Here is a 23638-nt window from a genome sequence, read left to right on the forward strand (position 1 = left end):
TTCCCACCTATGAGTGAGAACATGCGATGTTTGGTTTTTTGTCCTTACGATAGTTTACTGAGAATGATGTTTTCCAGTTTCATCCATGTCCCTACAAAGGACATCAGTGTGCTGTATTCAGGAAACCCATCTCACATGCAGAGACACACATAGACTCAAAATAAAGGGATGGAGGAAGATCTATCAAGCAAATGGAAAGCAAGAAAAGGCAGGGGTTGCAATCCTAGTCTCTGATAAAACAGACTTTAAACCAACGAAGATCAAGAGAGACAAAGAAGGGCATTACATAATGGTAAAGGGATCAATGCAACAAGAAGAGCTAACTATCCCAAGTATATGTGCACCCAATACAGGAGCACCCAGATTCATAAAGCAAGTTCTTAGAGACCTACAAAGAGACTTAGACTCCCACACAATAATAGTTGGCGACTTTAACACCCCACTGTCAATATTAGACAGATCAATGAGGCAGAAAATTAACAAGGATATTCAGGACTTGAACTCAACTCTGGACCAAGCAGAACTAATAGACATCTACAGAACTCTCCATCCCAAACGAACAGAATATACATTCTTCTCAGCACCACATTACACTTATTCTAAAATTGACCACGTGATTAGAAGTAAAACACTCCTCAGCAAATGCAAAAGAATGGAAATCATTAACAGTCTCTCAGACCACAGTGCGATCAAATTAGAACTCAGGATTAAGAAACTCACTCAAAACCGTGCAACTACATGGAAATTGAACAACCTGCTCCTGAATGACTACTAGGTAAATGGCGAAATTAAGGCAGAAATAAAGATATCCTTTGAAACCAATGACAACAAAGATACAACGTACCAGAATCTCTGGGACACATTTAAAGCAGTGTGTAGAGGGAAATTTATAGCACTAAATGCTCACAAGAGAAAGCAGGAAAGATCTAAAATCGACACCCTAACATCACAATTAAAAGAACTAGAGAAGCAAGAACAAACAAATTCAAAAGCTAGCAGAAGACAAGAAATAACTAAGATCAGAGCAGAACTGAAGGAGATGGAGACACAAAAAATCCTTCAAAAAATCAATGAATACAGGAGTTGGTTTTTTGAAAAGATCAACAAAATAGATAGAATGCCAGCCAGACTAATAAAGAAGACAAGAGAGAAAAATCAAATAGATGCAATAAAAAATGATAAAGGGGCTATCACCACAAATTTCACAGAAATACAAATTACTGTCAGAGAATATTATAAACACCTCTCTGCAAATAAACTAGAAAATCTAGAAGAAATGGATAAATTCCTGGACACATACACCCTCCAAAGTCTAAACCAGGAAGAAGTTGAATCCCTGAATAGACCAATAACAAGTTCCGAAATTGAGGCAGTAATTAATAGCCTACCAACAAAAAAAGTCCAGGACCTGATGGAGTCACAGCTGAATTCTACCAGAGGTAAAAAGAGGAGCTGGCACCACTCATTCAGAAACTATTCCAAACAATAGAAAAAGAGGGAATCCACCCTGACTCATTTTGTGAGGCCAGCATCATCCTAATACCAAAACCTGGCAGAGACACAACAAAAAAATAACATTTCAGGCCAATATCCCTGATGAACATCGACGCGAAAATCCTCAACAAAATACTGGGAAGGCAAATCAAGCAGCACATCAAAAAGCTTATCCACAACAAGGAATTTGGTGTCATCCCTGGGATGCCAGGCTGGTTCAACATACACAAATCAATAAACTTAATCCATCACATAAACAGAACCAATGACAAAAACCACATGGTTATCTCAATAGATGCAGAAAAGGCCTTTGACAATATTCAACATCCCTTCATGCTAAGAACTGACAATAAACTAGATATTGATGGAACATATCTCAAAATAGAGCTATTTATGACAAACCCACAGCCAATATCACACTGAATGGGCAAAATTGGAAGCATTCCCTTTGAAAACTGGTACAAGACAAGGATGCCCTCTCTCACCACTCCTATTCAACATAGTATTGGAAGTTCTGGCCGGGGCAATCAGGCAAGAGAAAGAATAAAACGGTATTCAAATAGGCAAAGAGGAAGTCCAGTTGTCCCTGTTTGCAGATGACATGATTGTATATCTAGAAAACCCCATCGTCTCAGCCCAGAATCTCCTTAAGCTGATAAGCAACTTCAGCAAAGTCTCAGGATACGAAATCAATGTGCAAAAATCGCAAGCATTCCTATACACCAATAACAGACAAACAGAAAGCCAAATCATGAGTGAACTCTCATTCACAATTGCTACAAAGAGAATAAAATACCTAGGAATCCAACTTACAAGGGATGTGAAGGACCTGTTCAAGGAGAACTACAAACCACTGCTCAAGGAAATAAGAGAGGACACAAACAAATGGAAAACATTCCATGCTCATGGATAGGAAGAATCAATATTGTGAAAATGGCCACGTTGCCCAAAGTAATTTATAGATTCTCTGCTATCTCCATAAAGCTACCATTGACTTTCTTCACAGAATTGGAAAAAAATTACTTTAAATTTCATATGGAACCAAAAAAGAGCCTACATAGCTAAGACATTCCTAAGCAAAAAGAACAAAGCTGGAGGCATCACGCTACCTGACTTTGAACTATAATACAAGGCTACAGCAACCAAAACTGCGCCGTACTGGTACCAACACAGATATATACACAAATGGAACAGAACAGAGGCCTCAGAAATAGCACTACACATCTACAACCATCTGATCTTTGACAAACATGACAGAAACAAGCAATGGGGAAAGGATTCCCTATTTAATAAATGGCGCTAGGAAAACTGGCTAGCAGTATGCAGAAAACTGAAACTGGACCCCTTCCTTACAACTTGTACAAAAATTAACTCAAGATGGATTAAAGACTTAAACGTAAGACCTGAAACTATAAAAACCCCAGAAGAAAACCTAGGCAATGCCATTCAGAACATAGCCATGGGCAAAGACTTCATGACTAAAACAGCAAAAGCAATGACAACAAAAGCCAAAATTGACAAATGGGATCTAATTAAACTACACAGCTTCTGCACAGCAAAAGAAACTATCATCAGAGTGAACAGGCAACCTACAGAATGAGAGAAAATTTTTGCAATCTATCCATCTGACAAAGGGCTAAGAATCTACAAAGAACTTAAACCCATTTACAAGAAAAAAGCAACCCCATCAAAAACTGGGCAAAGGATATGAACAGACTCTTCTCAAAAGAAGACATTTATGTGGCCAAAAAACATGAAAAAAAGCTCACCATCACTGGTCATTAGAGAAATGCAAATCAAAACCACAATGAGATACCATCTCACACCAGTTAGAATGGTGATCATTAAAAAGTCAGGAAACAACAGATGCTGGAGAGGATGTGGAGAAATCGGTACGATTTTACACTGTTGGTGGCAGTGTAAATTAATTCAACTATTTTGGAAGACAGTGTGGCAATTCCTCAAGGATCTAGAACTAGAAATACCATTTGACCCAGCAATCTCATTACTGGGTATATACCCAAAGGATTATAAATCATTCTACTATAAAGACACATGCACACGTATGTTTATTGCAGCACTGTTCACAATAGCAAAGACTTGGAACCAACCCAAATGCCTATCAATTTTAGACTGGGTAAGGAAAATGTGGCACATATACACCATGGAATACTATGCAGCCCTAAAAAAAGGATGAGTTCATGTCCTTTGTGGGAAATGGATGATGCTGGAAACCATCATTCTCAGCAAACTAACACAAGAACAGAAAACCAAACACTGCATGTTCTCACTCATAAGTGGGAGTTGAACAATGAGAACACATGGACACGGGGGGCGGGGAGCATCACACACTGGGGCCTGTCTGAGGGTGGGAGCTGGGGGAGGGATAGCATTAGGAGAAATACCTATTGTAGGTGACAGGTTGATGGGTGCAGCAAACCACCATGGCACATGTATACCTATGTAACAAACCTTCATGTTCTGCACATGTACTCCAGAACTTAAAGTATAATAATTATAATAAAAAGGAGACAGATCCATCCATGGTTTTGGAATCTAGGTTTCTGCTTCCTTTTTCCTTCCTTCCGTCCCGCCCCCTTTTCATTAATCTATTGTGTGTTTTCCTCAAAATATCGCTTTTTGTTGTTGTTGTTGTTGAGACGGAGTCTCGCTGTCGCCAAGGCTAGAGTGCAGTGGTGCGATCTCTGCTCACTGCAAGCCCCGCCTCCTCGGTTCATGCCATTCTCCTGCCTCAGCCTCCCGAGTAGCTGGGACTACAGGCGCCCGCCACCTTGCCCAGCTAATTTTTTGTATTTTTAGTAGAGACGGGGGGGTTTCACTGTGTTAGCCAGGATGGTCTCCATCTCCTGACCTCGTAATCCGCCCGCCTCGGCCTCCCAAAGTGCTGGGATTACAGGTGTGAGCCACCGTGCCCAGCCAAAGTCTCTCTTTTTGTTTATTTTTATTTTACTTTATTTCTCCCAAATTTATTTATTTTTGAATAAACAATACTTGCACATAGCAGCAAATTAAAATTCAAAACGACACAAAATTTACAATATATATGTAAGTATTGACTGTGTATTTATACACACATACACACCCACACATATCAACCTAGTTCTTCATCTTGTTTTTTACCTAACAATTATTATGGAGATTTTTGATGTTATTATATATTTAGAGAACTGTCTAATCATTTTAAGGTCTGAATATTATTCCTTATGTGGGCGTAGAACAAAATATCATACCGGTTTCCTACTAATAAAGACTTAGGTTGTTTCCAAATTCCAGGTCTTGACAAAGTAGTAATGAATATCTTTGCAAAAACTTCACTGTGAATACGTGTACAATCTTTGGATGATGTTCTAGAAATGCAATGGTTGCTTTGAAAGGGTATGTGAGTTGATGATTTGCATAGATATTAAGGCCTTAATTTGAAATAGCATCTGTTATAGGTAACACAGCAACAGAGGATGTATAGTTAACTCCAGAATTTAGTGAAGTTTATCTACATGTTAGCCATATGGGAATCTCCAGAGAGTGAAGGAGACTCCTATAGGTAAAAACTGGATTGAGAAAATGTCATAGGCAGTGAGAAGCAAGAAATCCCATCCTGTGGCAGTGCAGGAGAGCCAGGACTCTTATTCTGATATTAGCCAGGGTTTTAATTTTGTGAGTTTTTCTGAGACATCACAGAAAGTCCTTTGTTTAAAATATTTCAAAGCCAGAAAAAAAATTCAACTTGTAGTTCAGAAGGTAGAGAAATTAGAAACATCTGGTAAATTTGGTTGCAGACATGGCTTGTGTTGACATGGAGATGTAATAACCAGGAGGTTGACTGGTCCAGTCTAATTCTGGTGAATAATATTTTCTCAGCAGTCTCCTGGCCACAAAGTATCAAAAGGCATTGGGAACATGCTGTAAACTGCCTTGATGCCCAGAACAATTACACTCTGGAAACATTCTCTTGGCCCGGCTGAAATTGACCCATGACCACAGCTCAGTTCATTCCACAAACAGAATTAGTCACAAAGCCATGTGGAATAACACTCTGCAGGACTATCTTGTGTTGACTTTCTTAGTGCATGATAGCATGATGGGCCTTCACACCTTGGAATGATATTGGCTTGGAATAGTAGGGATGAAAAATAGTGCAACTTTGCTTTATGTAATTATATACATTTTATTTTTCATGTGGTTATTGACGGTACTCTTTATAGAGCTTTCTTATATATGAGTGGGGCCTGTCTAAAAGTCTGTGACTTAAAGTTGTAAATTTTTGACTATTTTAGTATTATGTAAACAACATGTCAGTTAATAGTGTCTTCAGAAACAGATTGACCTTCACTTTGTTCCTGTACTTCTGTGTCTTTCTGATCCTTTCCTGATCACATGAGAGAAAATTAATTACTCCCCTTTCATGTAATACATATGTACGTCAGATATAATCCAGTTGATTTACTTGTCACTTTGTATTTTGATTTATTTATATGCCTGTTTCTAATTAGATGTCTACTCCTCAAAGTTAGGACTGTTTTATTTTATAAACGTATTCTTGGTGACTGCTGGAGTACTGAGTACATGATAAGTGAAGAATAAATGTTTATAATATGAATAAATTAGTCTGCTAATTATAGGAACACAAGGTGCTTTGATATGAGATCCAATCTGACCACTAACACTCATTTTTTTCTGCCATGGGTTCATTCTTGCATCTGGTTTTCTTAAAGCTTTTTTACTAATGCATGTTGCTGAGTAATTTTCCAAAGGCAATTGTAAATTTCTAAGTGTTTACTTTGAAAGCATCAGTATGTAATTTTGTAACTAGTCAATATAGACCAATTTTGTGATGCTACTTTTAAAAACTTCTGAGGATTCTATTATCTGATGAGAAGAGTTAGTTTGTTCTAATAAAAAGTTAACATGTGTTTGTTTTCTACTTTACCTGGACCTAAACAACATAACCTAAACCTAAAACATAAACATAAACAATATAACCTAAAACATTTACAAGATATTGTATCAAATTAAAGAAGCTTCAAAAAATATTATTCAACAAGAATCCATTGTCTGAATTACTTATAAACCATCACCATCAAATAGTGTTTATTGAACACCCACCTGTGTCTGCTACACCCCAGATTGCTGTACCAATTAAGTCAGCTATGCTTTCCAGATTGAGGCAATACACAGTATCCTGTTTTTATGGTTCTTTTCAACTTGGATTTGGTATCCCTCTAATTTTATTTGTGTAGAATTCTATTTGCTTTAAAGTTAAACATGACTTTTAGTTATTGTTCCTTCCTTTGTCACTTTTAATTTTCAGCATACATTCAGTTTGTTTGTTGGAAAAAACCATTTTCTTAGCCATGTTTGCCCTGAGGCTCCTCCGCTGCCCTTTATGTTTATGTAGGCCAGCCAAATTTCATGTCTGAACCTTTGTCCTTTCTTTAGGTAGGTATACAGATATATTAAGGAATCATCTGACAAGACACAATTATGTTATAATATAGCTTTTGTGTTTTGAGAGGGCTAGGGGATGTGATCCAAAATATGAGAAGTTTTTATTTATAATGGAGAATGTTGGGAGATTATGTTAGTAATTGGGTCCAGCTATGTTATACAGCTTTGAAAAAATTATGTAATTTTTCTGAGGCTTGGTTTTCTTGTCTTTAAAATGTTGTGAAGATTAGAAATAATGTTCTTGGAGCATCTTGCACAGCTAAAATACAGTAGGCACTAAAAATGATGGCTAGTAACAGAATCTACAGCTAAAGAAAAAGTAAGAAGTTGTCTTGTTTGTGAATTGGTATCTATGTGGTGTGCATGCGGCTGCTCACATTTATGTTGTCCACAGCAGACTCTGCTAATTAGTCAGCACTCTTTTCCATGGAGTCTAGATGTAGCTTATGAGTTACAGAAATCAACTCATAGGCAACTATTGCCAGTTAACCCAAGAAGGGAAATGAGTTTCATCCCATTTTTTCATCCTTCATGTAGCCTCATCCTTTCATTTTACAGAAGAGAAAACTAAGACTCAGAGAAGTTATGTAATTTCCTCAAGATGACACATTGAGGCACGGTCAGAACCTTGTACTAGAAGCCAGAACTCTTACTTCAGTTCTCCATCAGCTGAAACATCTGTCTTTTTTGTTCATCTTATTTCATAACTAGAACTTGTACTAGCCAGAAGTCTTAATTCAGTTCTCCATCAGCTGAAACATCTGTCTCTTTTGTTCATCTTCTTTCATAACTGGGGTAGAGATTCATATAATTTACCATTTTTTTTCTAGAGCAAATAAATTAACTCATGATTTTCTTGAGGTATTATTTGTGGGTTCATATAAATGAGCCACACTGACCACTTTACACTGGTGATAATATGTTTTTTTAAAAATCAAAAACATATTTTTGATTCAAACCTTATGTTCTCTTGCCTTTCAGAAAAGAAAAAGGAAGAAGCAGAGGGTCAGCAGATGTTGAAGGAGGTATAATCAAGGTAAACACTTAGATAGCTAGGAAGTGGTTTCCTAAGCAAAGGTTGCTCTAAAAATTTCCCACATACCCTCCTTTGATTGTTGGACTTTTGTTTTTTTTTCTGGTCTAAATATTATGCTGTAAATTTTGGGTTGGAATCCACTGAAGCTGGCAACAGTTAAATTAATCCTTCTTTTCACTGAAAACATGCTTATGCTTGCTAACAACTGCAAGATTAATTTGGACTTACTTAGCCAAAGGAGAAACAGGATGTGAAAAGACAATGTGAAGTTTCTGTCTCGTCACTTACACCCTCTGTCCCTACTGTTTTTGTTTGTTTTAGTTACATTTTCAAACATTCTCTCATTTTCCCATGTTCTGTGTTCGCCTTAGAAAATCTTCTAATAGCACAGATGACAAACAGGAGTTCCAGAAATGCTGACTCATCACAGCAGAAGCCCAGTGGTTTGGCCCGAATCTTAACTTGAAAATGTCGAGACTCGCCCTTTTAAAAATAAGTCCATGGCAGCAGATGTCACTATTGGTCTATCTTAACTCTGGGGCACTTGTTAACAAAGCAAATGCCATAAGCCTAGAAGCCCAGTAATCATAGATTTTAGACATTTCCTGATGACCTGTGGCACCAATATAATGGTCAATTTCTTATACCTGAAACCTAATTTAATTATATAGAACTTTTAATATTATGGTTATTGTATTTTAACATTAGTGTCATTTTCCTTTTTTAATATAAATCTTTTCCGTGAAGTCCATAATTTTTTCTTACCTCCCTCTTTCTGCTTTCTGTTCCTAATCATGGGACAACTTTCTCTTTTCTGGTTATATGTGCTTATTTGTTCATGTAAGCATCCCCATAATTCTCACGTTTTGCAAGATACTTTCTTCAATGTTAATTTTTGTGCTATTAACTACAATGCAATTAACCTTTACTTTTCTTAAAAAGCAAAGTTGTGCAAGTAATTTGCCTGTTGTCTCTCAGCAACATGTCCTCCTTTTTTGACACTAGTTTGTAATGCTAGGGCTGTGACTTTGCAAATTTCATACCTCTGATTCCCTTGGCAGCTTTTTGAAAGTATTAGAGTGAGACTTGAAGTTATTGAGGAATGGGGATTGGAAGAGGAGACAAGACTTCTTTCCTGTTTTAAAATTTGTTTTATTCTTGCTGGCTTCAACTCTAAAATGGCAGTTCTCCTAAGCGTTAGGTGGTAGCCTCCACTGTGGAAGTGGCTCCAGCCTCCAGCTCCTGTTGGCACTTCCAGAAATGCCTGAACATTTCCCTCAAAGAACCAGCAGCAGCCAACCCAAGCCTCTTCCTTAGAGCACCAGGTCTGGTGGTGGCTCTTCCTCCTGTTATCCCCATCTTTTCCCATTTGTTTCCCTAACCTCAGGCATTGTAGCTACTTCCTGAGTTACCTTTATGTGACTTTACTTATTCAACCTTCTGACGCCTGTGAAACCAGTTTCTTCCATTAAATCCTGTCTGTTGGAAACAATTTGGTTTCTGTTTTCTTAACTTGTCTAATATATCTGTACATAGCCATATATATTTTTAATTTTATATAATGTTAAAAATAGTAAAAGCAAATAACAAATTAATTCCATTGTGTTTCTGATTTATATTTTAAAAATGCTTTTTTGATTTGGGCTTTTAGCATCTCATATATATGTAATGATTTTGATGGCTTGATATGGAATATATCTTGTGAAATATATACGTAGCTCCAAATGTAACCAAAGCAAAAATTGGTATGAACATTGTTAGTAATTTTTCCTTGCAAAAAGATCTTATGCTGGAGTTCCAGTTAGGTTTTACAATTACTGAAATGACTTGCTGTCTATCTTCTATCCTTGTTTAGCCCATACTCCATTAAACAGAAAGCAAACTAAGAGCTGGAAAGATGAAGAGACTTGCTCAACATCATACATGTGAGTGGTTGGAAACCTGAGGTGGACCCCAATCCAATTTTCTTTACTTTGCCTCAAGCTGCCTATAGTTGCTCATGATTTTAGATGTATCCATTGCAAGCATTTGCTAGCATTTGGCAAGAAATGAGCATAAATGAAATAACTAATCCAGGATTTTTTAAACTAATCATCATTATTTTAATGTACTATGCTGATGAACTTAAGTTGGAAAGGAGTGTTGGAGAACTTGTTACCTTTCTATTAAAGTCAATTACTTCTTATAATGAATATTTATTCATACATTCACACTCAGTCAACTAACACTAGTATGCAGTAATGTAATGTAATATAATGACTTAAGTCAATGCATTAATGTCATTTTGACTGTCTTAGATCTGTCACTATTCTCTCCTTCCATTCATGGGAGTGCTTGCATAAATTGGGCTACATTAACTATCTTATTTTCTCAAGTCTTCCCTATTTAACCTCTACAATCTGGTTCTTACCTCTTCTTTATTTGAACAACCAGTGAGTTCACCAGTAACCTCCATATTGCCAAATCCAATAAATATTTTTATGATTTTGACTTGACCCACTTCTATGGCAATTAATACTGTTTGATCGGTCCTTCCTTCCTGAAAATTCTCCCTTTTCTTCCTGAGATACTTCTCTAATGAGTTATCCTCCTTTTCCTCCTACTGCTATTTCTCATATCCCTTACGTAGAATCTTAAATATCAGTGCTCTTCAGAGCTCTGCTCCTGGCCTTGTGACCTTCTTGCTATATTTTCTTCCCCACATGATCCTATTTTAGCCCACCTTCAGGCCTTCTGCTACTATTTATGTTCTGAAGACTCCTAAATCCGTATCTTCAGCCTAGACCACTTCTATGAACTCCAGATCTTTATGTCCAGCTGCCTGCTGGAAAGCTGCTGCATCCACATATATCTTGCTTGCCAAGGTGAAACTGGCCCAATTGTTCCATAGAACTGATATTGGAAATTAACCCTCTCAGTCTTAAAACTTGAGGAGCTACATTTGTCTTATCTTATACATCTAAAATTGTAAGACCAATAATCAGGCCTCTCAAATAATATAGAGGAACTGAATCATAGTCCCTCACCTGTCGTGATTGACTAACTGACCTACTGCTACCTGTTGACCAACTCCTCTTTCTTACCCCTACCTAATTCCTTTTGCAGCACATGCATAAAGCCTTTTTCCAGGCAATACTCGTCTTAGAAAATTGGCTTTTTGTGTGATGAGTAGTGGGACCTAGTCTGAACCTCTCATGTTTCAGTAACACATTTTGGTTCCCTGACCAGGCATACATTACTTGTGGCTTGGCTGCCACAGGCCAGAAGGGTTTCAGAAGCCCTCCTATGCAACTACCTGCCCATTTTTGGCTGAAGGTGAGTCTTGGTCTCTCTTTCTTTGGTCCCGCTGCTGCCAGCCCCAACTGCATTCCTGATTGCCTAGGAAGAGTAGCCTTTGATATTTGACATCCGAGTCTGGATGGATTAGTGTCTTTTGTGGGTACCAGACAGAGGCATGTGCTCTTCTCAATTTGGGGAATTCCAAAAGAATTTCCATTTGCAGGATGAACAAGCCCTGCCGATGGAGAGAGGAAGCATCCTGACTGTTTCAGTTTAGATACTCTTGGGACTTGTTTGTTGCTGCAGCAGGTGGATTGTGCTTTGGTGATTGTTTGTTTATGTGTGTGTGTCAGTATAGTTCCCAATATTCTTTGGTGTCTGGGGCAGTTTGGCATCTCCATAAGCCTCATTGCTATTGGACAGGAAAGTAGGTTGGAGTTCCGTGTATCCAGGCTTTTATGCTGCTATTCTAAGCAGGGTCAGGCCTGGTTAGTACATGAGGTTCTTCTGTGATGCTGTTGGACCTGAGAGTTTCTTGGAGTCTGGGAAGGTTTGGCCTTTAAAACTCAAACTGCCATGGAAACTGTTTCATCCAACATTCTGGTTCATATCCTTCATTGGATTACCTCTTGGGGCAAAGTTAGGCATGTAAACATGTTCATAAAACAGTGAGTTTGTATTGCTATCTCATGGCTGGAGTTCTGAGGTAAAAGCTATTGGATTTTTGTTTATGTGTGTGTATACACATTTTGATGTGTTTATGTGTATGTACATTTATTATATGTTCTGTCTACTAAATTGGCTTATAAATAGTGGTCATAAATTAAGTAAATAAGTCCAAGCAATTTTCAAGTTCACATGATTTAAGTAATTCTTTAATAAACAAGCTGGCTTTAAAATTATTAAGATAGAAATAGAAATGTCTTTGGAGTTGTCAGCATACGTTTTTGTCTAGGTTTTATATTTGTCTCTGCTACATATTTTGAGGTGTCAGGGTTTGGCACAGAAGGTTATAAAACCACAAACCCAGCCAAAACACAAGTAACCTTTGTGTGACTTTTTGGACAAATTTAATGTTATTAGTTTAATAAAGATAGTTGAATCTTCTGAGTTATTAGCAAAAATACCCATGGATTTAAGGTTCTTAGATAAACACCTGATATTCTCAGTTTATGAAATGATTAATGAGGAACTAACCACTAGCTTTGTCTAATATCTCAGTTTTCAGAAGTAATCCAGATAAACTTTAAAAAAAATGAAAGAATTGAGTACATGTAAATAGGATAAATGCTTGTAGGTGAACTTTTTGTGTAATTTAAAATCTTAATTATTTTGATGATGAGTCATCCAAATTATTTTGGATGTCTGGTCATTTTCAATTAAAAAAGGTTTTGATATAGACAAAAGTATTTTTAAAAACTGTAGAATGTTCTCAAATATAAAATACTAATATCTGATAGTTCAGGATTTCTTACTTCCTAGTGATTTTCACTAAAATTTAAGGTTACTAAGAATAAGAACGGTAGTTAACATATAATTCTGTACATAAAATGTGCCAGAGAATTTCTGTCCTTATGAAAAAAAGAATAATTTTGTCTAATTCAGAATTTATCTAAAGGTTGATTGAAATTATGGACTATGGTAAATTTTTATCCTAAAATAAAATGACTGTTTTTTTTTTTTTTTAACACGAGAAAATTTAAGACCAAACAGAAAATTCAAGCATGTCATACATTGTCTGTGTAAGTCATATGTAGTTTTTCTCCTGTTTCTGTGTATGTCTGTCTTCAGGCACATACAGAGAAAATAGAAAGATGAAAAAGTAAAAACCTGATAGGAAATTGGAGAAATTTGGCTAATTAACATTGCTCATAGTTAAAGCTTCTTAGTCTTGATAAAGGTAAGATAAGAAATATTATAAAGAAATACATTGGCATTTTGGCAAATCTTTTTTTAAATATAGTTAAGCATGAAGCTAGATTTAGCAGGGAGTCAAATTTCACATAAATGCTTCTGTTGGTTGATTTCACACTGTGTTTACTATTCTGCATTGGTGGTACTAGCGCTAAAGTCCTTACTTGCCAAGTGCTTAAGGTAAATTTCTCAAATACACAAAATGTATAGTGGTATTGGTGGACGTAAAGATATTAATTCGTGTATCAAAAACAACATATTTATTGTGTGTGTGTGTGTGTGTGTGTGTGTGTGTGTGTGTGTTTTAGCTCTATGTAACACTGGAGCCTCTAAGGTAAACTGAATAGAAAAACATTTGGGGTTGGTTTTTTGTTTGTTTTTGCTTTCATTTTTCATTTATTTGCTATTGGTACTTTTTTGGGTTTTATATATATGTATCTATACATATATATTATATGCATACATAAATAAATAGAAGCATAAATATATAAGCATATCTATACATATATATATGTAAAACCCAAAGGAGAACAAATAGCAAATAAATATATAACAAATAGCAAATAAATAAATATATAAATTATATGTATAAAATTATTGGTATTTTTAGTTTCTAACAGAAGGCTTGTATTTGGTTCTATATATATAGTAGTCATTTTGTTTCCTGTGCATTTCTAACAGTTCATCATTTGTTCTATTTATCTAAAATTCCTAAGCTACCTTTGTAAAGTCTCCAAAAAAAAAAAGATAGAGCACACTAGCCATTTAAAACTGAATTGGTTTTGCTTACCTATAATGATCTAGAGAGCTTTAAGAGTTTAAGTTTTCTGGCCAAAATTGAAAGACTTGACTTATTTTTATAAATTCTAAATGGAAATAATACATTATTTTGTTATTTAAGAAAGTAGCTTATAATAAAATTGTTTAAATGGTGCTTATTTCAGGTAGTTCTGTTCAATCAATAATTTGAGTTAGTTTCAGATCGTTTTCTTTAGATAATACGGAAAGACTATGATATGGATACAAAGTTTTAGTGTTTAGGAAAGATTGGCCTTGTTCTTAAGGAAATTATATTAATAAATTTCTCTCAAATTATTTTAGTTGTGTTTAGTAGCATTATTAAAATCAAGTGACATTCACTTCGATTAAGTAGTAATTAAAAATATGAGACTTTCTAGTGATTTTTAATCTCAAGCTTTTTATCACTGTTAGTGTGTGTAGTTGAAAACAAAAACAAAATATGTATAGGTAATGTCCTGGTTTGATGATTCTAGTGGTGAATGTCACCTAATCACTTGTTAGTGCTGCGCTAGAAACCAGCCCTGGAAGTGATGATACTCTTTTAAATAGCTGAAAACAAATTATTGTGTGCTTGTTCTTAGTTTGTCCCTGTTTTGTTATATAGTATTTAAGTGGAAGGAGATTATTTATCTTCATACTGAATTTCCAAAACCGATGTTTGCTTTAACCATTTTTTTTAATGATGGAAAAAATGATAACTGTTGCACATTGATAAATTTGTCACAGGACTTATCACATTTTTGATGCTTTTGGTCACAATTGCGTCACTAGAATGCTAGCAATTAGACATATGAAAGGAGTAACCTAACCACTTTAACACTGTGGTTTGAAGTGCTGCAGGCAGCAACTACTAGACACCAAATGACAGTATTTTAATTTGTGACATGTTAGAGTCATGTTAGTGACTCTACATGTTAGTCCCTCTACACGACATCTAGAGTCATGTTAGAATTATGGGACTTTCTGCAGTATTAGTAAACTGAACCACAAATTTCTAGATGTTCTTTTATATGTCCATAAACATTTCATTAAGCTTTGGCTTCTGTTCTTATCATAAATGCATATACTATACTTTTTCATTTATATTGTAGATAGAAACTTATTTTACACCAAAGTAGTCTATCTGCATATTATGGGTAGAGTGCTCATCTATTGTAACTTTATTTTTATATTGTTTTGAAAGTCTTTTTGATTTAACTTTGGTTAAATGAATAATTATTATTTTACAATGATCTGTAATTCTGTTTTGATCAAATGTTTTGAGGCTTTTAACATCTTTGGAAAACATCCTATTAATTAATCCTTGTGCTGCTAAGTTACAGGGTTTTGACTCCTGGGTCTGCAAATGGCACTGACACCTGCTAAATCTTGAACACTGACATCAGCCAAAATCTCAACTTCAGAAACCCAGGAGAGGTGACAATCAAAATGAGCTGCTTTTGTGAGACGCAGGGCCAGAAATGAAAACTATTCAATCCCCTTAGGCCCAGGGACTATTGTGGAAAAGGTGGATATGTGAGATTTTGAGGACTAAAATTAGTTATACATTTTATTTCGTGATGGGTTTATGTGCCCTTATGTAGACCTTAAAAAGAGCTCACCATTCTAGGTCAAGTTTGAAGACATAACTCGGTTTGGGAGCCTAGGGAGCTGGGCCTCCCAGGCCACAGTGTGGCCTCTTAATGGCAAAGGAGATTCGTTTGAGTTGTAAACAATACTGTAACCTTACTTTTTGTCTTTTAGTTTTTAAGTCTTATGTTGCTTAAATAGTTTTAAAGATTATGAGTATCTGCCCACCTCCAATCCCAACTGTCCTAGGACATTTAATTTGCTATAAGTCTTGACTCTATTCCCTTGGCCATAGAGGTCCCACTGAGGAACAGGGTGAACCCGGGGCGTGTAGCACACTACTCCAGCAATGGTATGGGACAAAAAGTCCTAAGCCCCCCGCTGACTGAATGGAGCCATTTGTGGCCAAGGGGAACCCAGTTGTCAAGAGACCAGTCTTACCTGGGAAAAGGTCTTGCCCCTTACCCTGCTGATGTTCTACAGAGCCCCAGAAGTGGGTTGACTCTTAGCCTTATCCCATGACACCCCTTCTCAGCATGAAGCAGTCAGAAAGACTGATGACCAGATTCCCCATGATTGGGGAATTCATAAATAGAAAGAAGGGGCTAAAACTGGCCCAGTTGTCCCATAGAACTGATGTTTATGGTTTCTTTTGAATAAACATGGACATTGATCCTCTCAGTCTTAAAACTTGAGAAACTTATATTTGTCTTATCTGAGTTCCTTTCTCAGAAAATCAACCATCAGGCCTCCCAAATAGCATCAAGGAACTGAAAGTTAGGAAATTACTGCATCTGGACAATGAGATGTCAGACCCCACACCTGTCATGATTGCCTAACTGACCACCTGCTTCCTGTTGACCAACTCTTTTTCCTTACCCCTCTCTAATTCCTATTTTCCCACACATAGTTACATTTCTTTCCTGTTGTAAAACCCCCTAATTTTAGTTGGTTGAGGAGATGAATTTGAGACTGATCTTCCATCTCCTCAGCTGCAGCATCTGAATAAAGCCTTCTTCCTTGGCTCAGTGATTGGCTGTCTGTGTGGTGAGCAGCAGGACCTAGCCTGAATCCCTGGTATTTTGATAAGAGATGCTGCTATGAACAAATGTAAATCCAGAGTTGGATGATCTGAGCATCAAGTGAAGCTAGAAATCTCTATTTTTAGGCTCAGTTTTCCAATTTTTAAACAGTCAGCAAAGTGAAACAAATCTTTTTTTTTCTTTTTTGAGACAGAGCCTTACTCTGTTGTACAGGCTGGAGTGCAGTGGCGCAATCTCAGCTCACTGTAACCTCTGCTTCCTGGGTTCAAGCAATTGTCATGCCTCAGCCTCCTGAGTAGCTGGGATTACAGGCGCATGCCTCTACACCTGGCTAATTTTTTGTATTTTTGTAGAGACGAGATTTCACCATGTTGGCCAGGCTGGTCTCGAATTCCTGGCCACAGGTGGTCCGCCCACCTTGGCCTCCCAAAGTGCTGGGATTATAGGTGTGAGCCACTGTGCCTGCCTGAAAAAATCTAAAATGCTGTGTAAGTCACACTAAACATGTGTCTAGGCTAGATCTATTTTGCCACATCTATGCAGAGTCTGATTCACAACGGAATCAAGGGAGGTATCGGTGTGAACCTGGGAAAGCAAATTTTTTTTAAAGATAGCATGTTTGAGGGGATAGCCAAGAGTCAATGAGAAATAGAAGATTGGGCTTGGTAGTAGAGCAGCAGCAGCAATGAGTCACTTAAGGAGTCAGGAGAGATCAGTCTTCCTTCTATTAACATGCAAATTAAATGAAAGAATGGCTTTTACTGGGATAATGTTAACATATTTTATAATATTATACCTTCTCTCATATCCATATCTTTATACTTATTATCAGAAAAAGCCACACATGACCTTATGTAAATGATGGCAACTGTTAAGAACCAGGTATTTTATTATTTGGGGCCTTGGGGAGAAAAGAAACTGAAGAGTGGGGGAGCTGGCTAGGAACGGAGAAGAGGCCTTGGGGGAATGAATACTACTAACCTGTAGGTAGAGTGGAGTGGAGCTGGTTGAGGGTGGGGGGAAATGTAGCTCATGAGTGGTATTTAATGCTTAGAAGGAAACAAGAGAGCTGGGGTTAGACAAAAGCGGAGATTAGCCAGGAATCAAGTCCTGGTGGGATGGGAGGTGACTTGGCAGTGTTGGTCAAAGTAGAAGCCAAGGTGGGATATTGAACTGGGTGGCAAAGATCAGAGCCAGAGCTATGGAATACAGAGCCAGGGATCTGGAGGCAGTTTGGAAGGATATGTGAGGGGGACTACGCCAAGAATACATACCCCCGGTTTGGGAATTTTCAAATGAGAAAGTTGCTACGTTTGTAATATATATTATGTAACATAGTAATTTTTCTTAGGCTGTACTTTTAGTCAACGTTGAATTAAGAGTTAAACAAATTTAAAATCTGCAATTTTGTTTAAAAAAGTTAAAACAACCAAACATATCATCTTTCCAACAAATGTTTTTTAAACAGATCTTTCAGCCAAGTTGCCTAAGAACAACAGTTGACTAGAACTGCACGTCTTCCTTCAAACATTGTCTACTGCAGAATGGAAACAGGAACCTCTGGGAATATCTATGAGTCATAAAATGTTGCAGGGAACTTTCCAAAACCATTTTTTTTTTTTTTGCTAGGATGGAGAGTTCTAATCTCATATTGGCAGGATCTGTTGGCTGCAAGGTACACTGTTTACTTTGATTTCTTCTCAGCTGTTCTGCATGATCTTGGATCATCAAGTTTTTGATATATTAGAGCAGAAGAGTTGCATAATATTACAAGATTGTAACCCCTTCTGTTCTTCTATTCTCTTAAATAGATAAAAATCATGATTCTAATCTATGCTTCCTCCATGAGTATGTTTAATTCACTTGTCTTTGAAGGAAGTGGTTTGGATTAACCCCACAATTCTAAAAGTTTATAGTACTGGTAATTGAAAACTTTTTTTAGTTTAATTAAAAAATGATGTCAAAAAAGAACACTTCATAATGCTGCCAGAAAGGAGTATTTCTGAATGTGTATGTGTGTGTGCACTGGGGTCATTTAATCTAGTTTAAATATTAGTGCTTGTATTGAGCAAAATATTTACACAAAGGCATATCTTACAAACATGGTATTAATGTAAAGAATGAATAAAAAAGTAGGCCAGAAAAAAATAGTTCCTAAGCCTTTGGCCATAAACTCAACCTGAATCTAAACTCTTTGATATTTAATGGAGTCTGGATAACTTCTGAATTGATTTATTTTTAGGTTTTTACGTTTTTTCTATGTTTATTTAATGTTTAAAAGAGTAGTGTACTTAGAATGTGAAAGGTCTTAAGTTTACAATTCCAAAGATTTTGACTATTGTACAAACCTGTACAGTCACCACTCAAACCAATATATAACAGTTCCATCACCCAGGATGCTCCCTGTGTTCCTTCCTAGTCACTTTACCATTACCCTCCTCCAAACACCAGAGACAACATGGACTAGTTTTGCATGTCTTGGACTTCATATACCTTGATTCATACAGTATCTATTCTTTTGGGTTTGGCTTCTTGAGTCAAAATATATGTAAGATTCATCCATATTTTTGCATGGATCAGTTTTTCATTTTTTTAAATTGTAATTGAGCAATATCCTGTTATATGAATGTATCACCATTTTTCTTTCTCTTGATGATGAACATTTGTGTTATTTCCAGTTTGGGCTATTGTAAATAAGAGCACTAAGATACTCTTGTAAAAGTCATCTTATGGACGTAATGTTTTTATATTCCTTGGGTAAATTCCTGGCAGTGGGATTGCTGCATCACAGAACCTTATGTTAAATTGCCAGTATTTCACAGTGGTTGTACCATTTGACAATCTCAACAGGAATGTATGAAAGTTCCATTTGTTCCACATCCTTGCCATTATTTGGTATTATTTATCTTTTTGATTTCAACTACTCTAGTGAGGTGAAAATTTTATCACATTGTGGCTTTATTTGCATTTCTCTGCCTAAGAATGATGTTGAGGAACTTTTTATGTGTTTATTGGCCTTTCCATGTCTTCCTTTATGAGGTATCTCTTCAATTCTTCTCCCCATTTTTAATTTTTTTGTCTTTGTATTGTTTATTTTTAGGAATTCTTTCTATATTGTAAAAGATCTTTGTCAGATAAATGTTCTTAACATATTCTCCCAGTCTGTGTCTTGTCTATTCATTTTCTTAATGATTTCTTTTTTAGAAAAATTGAAATGTAATTCACATCCCATAAAATTCACTCTTTAAAGTGAACACTTCAGTGTTTTTTAGTATATTCACAAAGTTGTGCAACCATCACCACTATGTAATTCTAAACATTTTCATCACATCTCAGATATACCCCATATCTATTAACACTCTCTCCTGATTTTCCTTTTCCCCCAGACCCTGGCAGCTGGTAATTTACTTAAAAAAGTCATGCAGAATTGCCTGTTCTGGACAGCTCATATAAATGGAATAATACAATCTGTGGCCTTTTGTAGGTGGCTTATTTCATTTAACATGGTTTATGGCTGCATAATATTTCACTGTATGGATATACTTACTACATTTAAAATTCATTCAACAATTGATAGGCATTTGGGTTGTTTCCATTTTTGTCTACTACAACCAATACTGTTATAAATATCAATGTTCAGGTTTGGGGTAAACTTAAGTTTTCCATTCTCTTAAGTATATTTCTAAGAATGGAATTGCTGGGCTATATGACAGCTCTGTTTTTCACTTTTTTGAGGAACTGCGTAACTGTTTTCCAACTGCACCATTTTACATTCCCACCAGCAATTGTGTGATGTTTCCAATTTCTCAATATCTTTGCCAATATTTGTTGTTGTCTGCTTTAAAAAATCTGTTGATTGTGGTTTGTGATTTGCATTTCCCTGATGACAAATGATTTTTTGATTATTATGATGATAGTGTTAACTTTTTTCTTTAATGGCTTCTGTTTTATGTTTTGTTCAACAACTGTTTGACTACCCTCAAGGTCATGAAGATGTTCTCTTACTTTTTTCTTCTAGAAGCTTTATGATTCTAGCTTTTACAATTAGATCAATGATCAGTAATGAGTTAATTTTTTTACATATAATGTGAAGTAACTGCCAAGGATTTTTTTAAATATGGATAGACAGTTCTCATATGATTTTTAGAGTAGGTTATAATTTCCCCTATTAAATTATCTTGACACCTTTTCAAAAAACCAGTTGACCATCTGTACGTTGTCTATTTCTGAAATCTCTATTCTGCTCTATTGGTAGGTATATATATTTTTATGTCAACATCACATGATAGTTGTAGCTTTATAGTAAGCCTTGAAATCAGGTAATGCAAGCCCTTAAACATTTTTTTTGTTCTCTTTTAACATTGCTTTGGCTTTTCTAATACTTTGTCGTTCAATACAAATTTTAGAAACTGCTTGTATTTTGTCCAAAACACCTGCTTACATTTAACTGAGACTGCATTAAACCTATCTATCAATTTGGGGAGAAAGGAGATCTTACAAATTTTAGTCTTCCAATTTTATGAAATAGTGTATCTTCACATTTACTTAGATCTTTAATTACTTTGAGCAATGATTTTTATTTTTTTAATAAAGATCTTGAAATTTGGTTAGATTTAGTCTTTAGCATGTAATTTTTAAAATGCCATTGTAAATGGTAGTATATTTAAACCACAGTTTCTAATTGTTGGTAATATTTTAAAAGAGTTAATTTTTGGATACTGATTGTGTACTCTGAAACCTTGCTAATTCACCTTTTATTTTTGGCTGATTTCTGGAAACTCCCTAGATTTTTATTCATATACCATAATGTTATCAGCAGATAATGATGGTTTCACTTTCTTTCCATTATTTTGGCTGTTTTTCTTTTTCTTGATTTTTTGTACTGGCTAGGACATAGTATCATGAAGTAAAGAGGGAAGACATCCTACCTTGTTCCCAGTTTTAGGGTGACAGCCTTCAGTGTTTTACTATTATGTAGGATGTGAGTTTTTAAAAATAAATGCCTTTTATTATATTTAAACAATTCCTATCCCAAATTTGCTAAGAATTTTGATTATGACTGGGTGTTTAATATTGTTAAATATAGTTTAAAAATTCTATTGAGATTACTGTATTATATCTTAATTTTTATGCTGAGATACATTGTATCATTATATCAATTAAATATATTGAGATGACTGCATTATATCTTTTTTTTTTGTAGTCTTCCTTTCATTATCAGTAGTATGCTATATCAGTTTCTAGGAAAGCCATAACAAAGTCCTACAGACTGGATGGCTTAAACAATGGAAATTTATATTCTTTAATTCTGGAGTCTAGAAGTCTGACATCAGTGTGTCAGCAGGATTAGTTTCTTTTGAGGCTTCTCTTCTTGACTGATAGATTGGTGTCTTCTCTGTCTTTTTACATGTATTCCCTCTGTGTATATCTGTGATTTTATCTTCTTATAAGAACATCAGTCATATTAGGTTAGGGCCCAACTTAATGACATCATACTAACTAAATTACCTCTTTGAAGACCCTAAGTCCAAATAAAGTTACATTTTGAGGTACTGGGGGTTAGGACTTCAATATAGAATTTTGGGGATAGACAATTCAACTCATAACATATAGCTACTCAGACTTTGTTTCTTTCTTGTGTGAGTTTTAAATTGTATTTTTCAAGGAATTTGCTCATACTATTTCAGATGTCAAATTCATTGGAATAAAATTGTTTATAATACTTTTAATATCTACAAGTTTTGAGGTGATGTCCCTCTTTCATCTGTTATATTAGTAATTTGTACTTACTCTATTTCTCCTCTTGATCAGTCCTGCTAGAAGTTTAGCAATTTCATTAATCTTTTAAAAAGGGTGGTCTTTTGACTTTGTTGATTTCTCTATTGTTAGTGCGTTTTCTGTTTCATTGATTTCTATTTCTATCTTTAAACTTTCACCTTTCCTACTTTCTTTGGCTCTAATTTATTCTCCTTTTTCAAATTCCAAAAGAGTAAGATTAGATAATTCAGTTTAAACTCTTCTTTTTTCCCCTAATATTCTCATTTAATTACTATAAATTTTCCTGTGAGATGTGCTTTATGTAAAACACTGATGTGTTGTATTTTCATTATTATTCCACTTAAAATAATTCCAGTTTTCTCCATGATTTCTCTTTTGATCCATGAGTTTTTGAGAAGTGTTGCTTAATTTCCAAATATTTGAGGATTTTTACATTAATTGTAGATTTAATAATGTTGTCTCTAAAACACAACTGTTCCAATCTCTGCCTGTTACCCAGTCCCAAAGTCACTTCCACATTTTTGGGTATCTTTTCAGCAGTGCCCCACTCTACTGGTACCAATTTACTGTATTAGTCTGTTTTCACATTTCTTATAAAGACATACCGAGAGTGGGTAATTTATACAGGAAAAAGGGTTTAATGGACTTACAGTTTCATGTGGCTGGGGAGGCCTCATCATCATGGCAGTAGGCAAGGAGGAGCAAGTCACGTCTTACATGGATGGCAGCAGGCAAAGAGAGAGCTTGTGTAGAGAAACTCCTCTTTATAACAACCATCAGATCTCATGAGACTTATTCACTATTATGAGAACAGCATGAGAAAGACCTGCTCCCATAATTCAGTTACCTCCCACCAGGTCCCTCCCACAACACATGGGAATTCAGGATGGGATTTGGTTGGAGACACAGCCAAACTGTATGGTTTCAATTCTTTGAAATATACGGGGACTTGATTTATGGCCCAGTATATGTTCTATCATGGTGAATGTTCCATATATTCCTGAAAATAATGTGTATTCTGGAGAGGTTGGTTATAGTGCTCTATTAATGCCAAGTGGGTCAAGTTGGTTGATAACACTCACATTATCTCTACCCTTAATAATCTGTTTTTAACTGCTTCTATTATGAATCAATGTCAAGAGAATGTTATAATCCTCAACTAATTTGTGATTTTATCTATTTCTTCTGTTAGGTCTCAGTCTTTGAATCATGTACTTTGGTGGCTTTATTATTGTAACATACACTATTATATTGCTGC

At 35.7% G+C, this 23638-nt stretch overlaps 1 long non-coding RNA gene across 1 annotated transcript in view; it reads left to right on the plus strand.

Moving 5' to 3' along the window:
- Nucleotides 1-23638, plus strand: part of LOC131383732 (uncharacterized) — a 244123-nt gene that overhangs the window by 87226 nt on the left and 133259 nt on the right. Inside the window, exons 3-4 of the long non-coding RNA XR_009213980.1 lie at nucleotides 7942-7996; nucleotides 9852-9921. This is a non-coding gene — a long non-coding RNA (uncharacterized LOC131383732). The remainder of the gene's footprint in view (nucleotides 1-7941; nucleotides 7997-9851; nucleotides 9922-23638) is intronic.

Source organism: Hylobates moloch, unplaced genomic scaffold, assembly GCF_009828535.3.
Source record: "Hylobates moloch isolate HMO894 unplaced genomic scaffold, HMol_V3 SCAFFOLD_1, whole genome shotgun sequence".
In the NCBI taxonomy this organism is placed as follows: Eukaryota; Metazoa; Chordata; class Mammalia; order Primates; family Hylobatidae; genus Hylobates; species Hylobates moloch.